Raw genomic sequence first — 7,722 nt, 5'->3', positions numbered from 1 at the left:
CCCCCGACCCCCACCACGCTCAATCATTCATGGGCTCTGCCGCCGGCGGGTCTTTTTCTTTTGTACGGATATTTTCCTCTCCCGAACACAATATAATATGTATGTGTACAATATTAAAACAAAAGGTTGAAAAGGCCTTTTGTGCGCGCACTTCAGAACGGGGAAAAAAAAAAAAAAACGTAAAAACTCATAACGGTCACGACTAAATGTGCGATCAATAACACGCGTTATATTATATTATGTGATGTATATTATAATATTACGTACGCGAATTGATCGCACGCGGCAGCTGTATGGCGTGGCGTAATTATTTTAAATATATATAAGTACGACTTATCGACAATATTATACCGCGGCCATTGTGTCGCACATGGGAGAAGAAGCGCCTAAAATGTGTTACAATAATAATATTCATCGATATTCATACGATGCGCGGAACAACGACGTTAATAATAATAATAATAATAATAATAATAATAATGTAATATACATAAGGGAATGCTCCTCACTCGAACGAGAAGCAGTGGACATATTATTTTCTCTGAAGCCGGACAACATAAAAAAACGCGATTACCTGCTTCATGATCAAGACCAATACGTAATCAATATATTTCGTGAGACGTAACCGTTGTACGCACTAATGTCGATGTATTTTTAGATTTAAGGTAAACCTTTGTACATCTGTCGCAGCCGATGGCCTTGGACGCCGAGGCTTTGAATAATAATGAAATGTAATGTGTTCAACTCGAAGTCAGTCGCAGTGCGGAAAACCGCTGACGGAACACTTGCGAAGGACGTCGTCACGACTCGTGGACCCGAAACGCCTCGTCGGGGGGGGTGCAGAAAACTGTGCGGGGTTCGACTTACGATTGAAGACTTGATTTTATTTCGTTAAAGCCGCGACGACAGTGATTATACTGGCACATCGTGACATCACACGCAGTGATGTGGGTTGCTACGGTTTATACTTCGATATAATATACTATTAGATTGTTCAATTTAAAGTTAAAAATTTACTATTTAGTTTTCAAATTGCAAGACGACTTGTTGCATCGTTATACGCCCACGTGCAGATAGTATAAAGGACCACGATTTACAGTAGGTATACTAAAAATAGGGTACACTCCATATAACTAGATTCATATGATGTCACTCGGTACCCTATATATTTGTCCTTGGATTCTGCGTGGACATGAAACTAGACTGTTGGATCACAAATTCGTGCAACTTAAAATTGCTGAACTCTTGTATTTGGCGCATCATCATGCGCAACAAACTTTTTTCGTACAATCTATTTTTTACGGCACGTGGTACGTACAGCGATTACTCGCAAGTCGCAAATCTGGTCTGTGATGTGGCATAGACGGTAAAATCGCTACCGACTTATCTACGTCCGAAACGATAAGAGTACAAAAAAAAAATGCCGTTCGATACCAGTGTGATGCGCGTCGGTTCAACGGCCAATATATATATATCACTTTGTGGGCATATAGAGTTAGGACTATATTATGGTTATCTAGCGGTTTGCATTTCTTTTTCGGAGACGTTAAAGTCTTGATTATGCTTGCCGAAATAAAATAACGCGAACGACGTTAAAATCCCAAAAACGGTCACTCGATGTGTCTTATACGTTATTATCGACCGCACAGAAGACGCGCGCCACTACCGTGTCGACGAAACGACAACAATACAGCAATGGCGTGTAAAACGCATCTCGACGACCGAAACTCATTGCGGCGACGGGTCGATCGGCCCGAAAGCAACGGTTACCGTACAATAGATACCTGTGCAATATCATAGGAGAACACTGGTCCACGTGGACGGGAACGGGCTGTGCGTTACCTACACGTGTATTGTTTAGACGAAGAGACGACCGTAATATACGATGGTGCTTACCCATATTATTGTACTGAAATCGTACGTAATATATTATGTATACGTATAAATGCACGTGCCGAGGAAGACGAGAGGAAAACATTAAACGAGAGGCGGCGGAGATGTGTGTGTGTGTGTGTGTGTGTGCAGAGGATAGGGCGACTGCCGATGGTTCGTTAATGTTTATAAGGCGCACATAAATATCGTTCGGTTTCGGGGCCCCCGGAGGGTCAAAGCTGTCGAAATTCCAACGAACCGGTCCTGACAACACACGAGTCCTGCCCCCCCCCCCCGCGCAAGCAGCATCCGCGCGCCGCGGCCACCGCCACTATACCGTACACTCCTACTACTACTCCTCCTCCTCCTCCTCCTCCCTCGTCTTCTTCTTCTTCTTTCTCACTGTTATTTTCGTGTATACCGTATAATATAAACGCGTATCGGGTTATATCGTGGACGCGTCTCCGTCGTCTTTTTCTACATATATTATTATTATTATTATTACTACTACTACTCCTCGACGTGTACGATAATATTATTATTATAGAGTCTCGTCTATCTCGTACATATATCGCACTGCAGTGGGTTCGATTTGAATTTCTTCGAGAAAACCGGTCGACCGACTAAGGCTCACACACACACACGCATAACAGCTCGCCACCGGTACAGAGTTTGTTGAACTTGGCCCAACCCGCATTTTTAATTCTACCGGCGCCGCCGCCGTCACCCTTTCCCCTCGCTCACACAGGTTCGACCAAATAACTATAAACGAATATACATGTACATAATAAACGTTATGCACTCGGACGTATTATACACGTCCGCGGCAAGCATAATACCCACAGGTATCCGTTTTTAAATGTGTGCGGCGTGCGGCGTTTAATTATTATTTTCGACGCTCTCGGGAGGTCCGCCGCCGACGATCTGCCGCCGCTGCACGCAGAGTTCATCGCCAGACGAGGACGGTCGGACGGAACAAAAAAAACCCGAATGAAATGCGTCCTTTTCACGAGCTCGCGGCGAGAGGAGGTCCAACATTTTGATGACGACGGATCGTTTTGCAGGCGAACGTCGCTGCTGTCGATTATTACTTCGGAAAAGTGGTCCTGCAGCGCGCGCTTATACGAGGCTGACGATAGCCGCCGTGCAGTATTGTTCATATACCTGGGTACTAGTAAGTACCTGACACCGCGTCGTCTGTGTGCACAATATTATACATCTGATGACGTATTAAATGACGTTCGACGAACGGAGAAACGACCGCACGAGTGCACACACGGTTTAACGCAGATGTAGCACATAATATAGAATAAAGCTGAACCGCTTTCGTGACATTCGACCGAATTGATTTTGAAAATTATTAATTGCATCATTACAGTGACCCGTCGGTCCAGAAAATCTTGCAGATGCAGGACATGCACCGACTGCGCATGCCCGAGGATCGCTGCGAAGGATTGGAGTGTAAGGCCCCTGTCGTCTTGTACACGTAAGCCGCTACCAGTGATATTTACCAGCGATCACCACGTTCTCAGGGGTGGAAGGGGTAGGGGGGTTTAACCCCCACTCCCTCACCAATGGACACCTGAGAAATATAATATATGTACTTACTTGCATATAATTATAATCATTGCATGTTTCAATTACGGATCAGGAATTTGGCCTGATAAAAATTTAACACCTCCCCCCCGCCTCTGACCGTCACATATTTATCGCGTTGCACACGTCCTATCACTTATCATTACATCACACCTGTTGTAGTCCTTCGACTTCGTTCTACTATATACAGTAATAAAATATACATTAAAGCAAATATTATATTTACGACCCACGACCGCCGTCGATTCCGAGAAACCGAGCCGAGCAATTTCGACAACGATATCTCATAACACTGTACCTACACATTTGGATCGAAATCCTTTCAGCAATAATTCGAAGAATCAAGCCATTACCGATAGGAATGCACCTGGGTCGGCACTTTTGATCCACCTCCTATAATCTTGACCATGTATCCTTGAACTATAGGGGAGACTCTGCGGTATAAATACGAGTCTCACTTCGCAGTGGCGTTTAGAATTAGTCTACAGTCCCGTGTAGAACTTACTTTCGTCATTAATATTATTCTAATTTCTCGGGCAGAGGCTCGCCCACTCTCTGTCCACAAATTCATATAATAACAGTATTAAAATAAAACTCATTATATTATAATGTATTTAAACGAAGTCGTTGAGCTACGTCTCAATCGAGCTAAGGCGACAACCTCATTTATATGAACAGTGGTGAGATATCACCGAACACGCTTTTGGTATCAGGTGCGGTGTGTCGCCAGGAAAAAATATTTTGGCATCCAATCGAGAAATCGAGTATTCGGCGAAGTTCAACGCCGAGCCAGAAAATAATCACATTTTCGAGCCGAAGCGGAGCGTACAGTGCGGCCAACACGCAGAGCATATTTTCTCAGGACCACAACAGACGGAAAATGTTTCGTCTAGGGCGTAGGTACACAGGACGCATAATATTATTATTTTTTTTTTTTATTGTTCCTGAGCCCGGCAACTGTGGCCATTAGCTTTTTTAGTAGGTATTGTAGATTTGTAGGTTTGTATTGATGGTTTGTAGATTTTTTGGTACGGTAGGGGGGAACACGTGTGTGTTTGTTTTTGGCAGAATTTCGAATGGGGCACCCGTAGGTTTCTGCCATGCCCCGGGGGTGGGGGATGGCAGCACTTGTTCTCCGGTCACCGCGACTTGTCCGGAGAAAAATGNTTCTGCCATGCCCCGGGGGTGGGGGATGGCAGCACTTGTTCTCCGGTCACCGCGACTTGTCCGGAGAAAAATGCCGCCCGGTGGCCGAGGATCGAACCGCGACCGGCTGCGTCGCAGCGGAAGAGTCAGACCACTCGGTCACCTCGTCCCCCGCATAATATTATTATACATATAGTAAATGCAGCGAGTCGAATAAGTACCTATATTTTGAATTCAAATTTAGTTTTACGTCCATCGTATCGTGTAGATATCACTGGTCAAGATAAAATACGTCTTGAGCTTCAGAACCACTGCTGTAGACTCATCCGCATGATTGATATCAACGATTAGTCGCGTACCTATAATTGTGGAAGTGAAAAAAAACATTTCAGTGATAATTGGTGTGCCGGACGAGTATGTACACCACTAGACACAAAATACATTTCATACGTACAGATATAGAAGACAAAGATAATACATATATATATGTGTGTTGTACATTTCACATGTTATGTCTGTCATTGTCGTCGATCGTTCTCGGTGTAGTCGGTTGTTTTACTTTTCACTTTTATATACCCATCATATTATATTGCATCTGATTTATTATTTTTCTACTCATAACTATTATTAATTAATCAATATAATGTAGGTACCCATAAGTGTGTGGTGCAGTATTGATGAATTTACCCACAGTGGCGGCGTGAACGGGGTCAATTTTTTTCGCGGCGCAGTCGCTTCGCGAAAAAATGTGGGTGGTGGGTGTTGAAAGTTGACGTCCGTAGTAGAGTAGAAGTTGGGAACTTATTTTTCGACATCGTCGATTAAATATAAAATACATTTTAACATTTACACGTGCAACAGTGAACAGATGCTAAGGACGCCATACGACTACATCGGACTAAGTTATAGATATCGATGTTAAATAATATATAGTTCCAGATTACGCGTTTATCAGATCGCAGCTTTGTTCGTGTTATACCGTAGCGTCATGAAGCGTTTTTGTTTTAGACGCGAGTGACAGAAATTTTGTCCCCCGGCCCCCGCCCGTCCTTGTATTTACAAACTTCGACCAAGTTGGGACATTCCTGCTGTGGGCTGTGGTTATTTTTGTCGCGTCGTCCGCCCGCCCGACGACGTACCTATGCACGTATGTCCACCATATAGTGACTGGTGTGATGTTGTTGCAAATAGGTAAAATTAGGTGATTTACCTATAAGACATATTATCCTCGCGGGCCAATCCCTATAGAAACCGGGCCCCGAACACTTTAAATTCACACAGCCGCCGAAAACATCGCATGCCCCCATAAATCCTCGGAACTATCGTAGAACGCCTTGAACAAGTTGAACCACCGATGAGAGACCGAAGGGTGTCGTCACCCGTCCATCGCCTACGGCTTTGATCCACCTCCTAGTCTCTACCGTGTAGCTAAACGACTGCACTTGGCAGTATAAAATACTTAGGATAGGGTCTCGACAAGCCATGACGTCGGGATCAGTCAAACATCCCATATCGTACAGGCGTGTCTCCAGGGGAGGCGACATTTTCGAAACAGTGATAATATTATTTAGGCGGGAAAATTTGATTTCGCCTGGTGCCTGAATTTTCGCTTGAGCCAGCACTATAGTTTAGTCGTCAGTCTGCCTGCCCAAGTCTGGATCCCAGCACTGATTTAAGTTATTTCTCGCGCAGCAGAGTGCACCCTGTCTTCAAGTATACAGTATTGAATAAACACAAAAATCATTAGATTTTCATCGGCAGTTTTCTGAAGCTCTACAGATGAGCCGCTATACGGTAGACGTATACCTTAAATACGTTACCGACGACGACCACATACCAAAAATTATAATGGACGTTGGTAGATATTTTTCATTCAAATGCGGTGTGCGATCGCTGCAGTGGTAAGTATAGCCATCAAAACTCGCACGATATATTAGTAACGAAACGATCGAATAAAATATATTCGTTTTGGCGTGCCGCCTGCGACTCGTGTAACCCATAACACACGTGTGGGCACTGATAACCTCACTATTATGTCTCACACTGTATATCCACAATACGGATTACACATCATGCGTACACGCCGTATATACCCACCAGGTCTACGTCACCCGATTACGAGTGTGTCAAACCGCATTGATACGTAGAGAATCGTCAATGGCGTTGGTCACGGGCACCCTCTCCACCCCTACCAGACGCGAACCACCGTCGACGCGCTCACGGTTATAATATACCTACCCCAAATCGAGGGGTACATTATATATCGATGATAAACGATCCACGGTACGTCGCGACTTACCCGCGATCCGGTTCATATCGTGTGCGTCATATCGCAACGGAAAAAGGATGACATTATTATTATGTCTGCCTACCCGTTTTGTTTGTGTTTCGCGTTTTTTGTATCGTTTTTCGATCGTGCAGAAGGCACGCGCGTTGCAGGTATCGGCCGCAATAAGGCGACTCTTATTCATACAGCACGGGATATTCATTTTTTTTGTTTTACTGCACGCCAAAAATGCAGTCGCGTTGCACTCTCTATCGCCGTGGCCTCGCACACAATACACGACTGCACCGTTAAAATTGCATGTCAAGCGCGTTTGCAGCAGTAAAAAATCATACAACATTATGTTATATTCCTATCGTAGGCAGGTACATCGTTATTATAACATCCTATTATGTACACACACGCACACACGCACACACACACACACACACATATATATTAAGCACGGACGGACAAGGTAACAATAATTACAATAATAATAGTCGGTAATAATTCTCGGTAATTCTTTTTAAACGGGCGTACGGCACAACATATTATAACGTCATAACATATTATGTTATACGTATTCCGTAGGACTAAACATGGTATTCTTGGTAACCGACACGACCGTCCGTCGTATAATATAGACGGTATAAGGTTAACGCAGCCGTATTAAATAACTTAAATGAAATGCCTATTTGTACGTTTTTTAATTGTGAGAAAAAGCAAACGTATAATATTATGCGCTCACGCCGTTATTTAAGAGTCCGTATGACTTGCGTTTTGAACGTATCTATGTGTATACATTTTTTATGTATATTATAATAACGATAACCATTTATTAT

This window comes from Myzus persicae, unplaced genomic scaffold (genome assembly GCF_001856785.1).
Source record: "Myzus persicae strain clone G006 unplaced genomic scaffold, MPER_G0061.0, whole genome shotgun sequence".
In the NCBI taxonomy this organism is placed as follows: Eukaryota; Metazoa; Arthropoda; class Insecta; order Hemiptera; family Aphididae; genus Myzus; species Myzus persicae.
Note: the sequence above shows the minus strand (reverse complement) of the source record.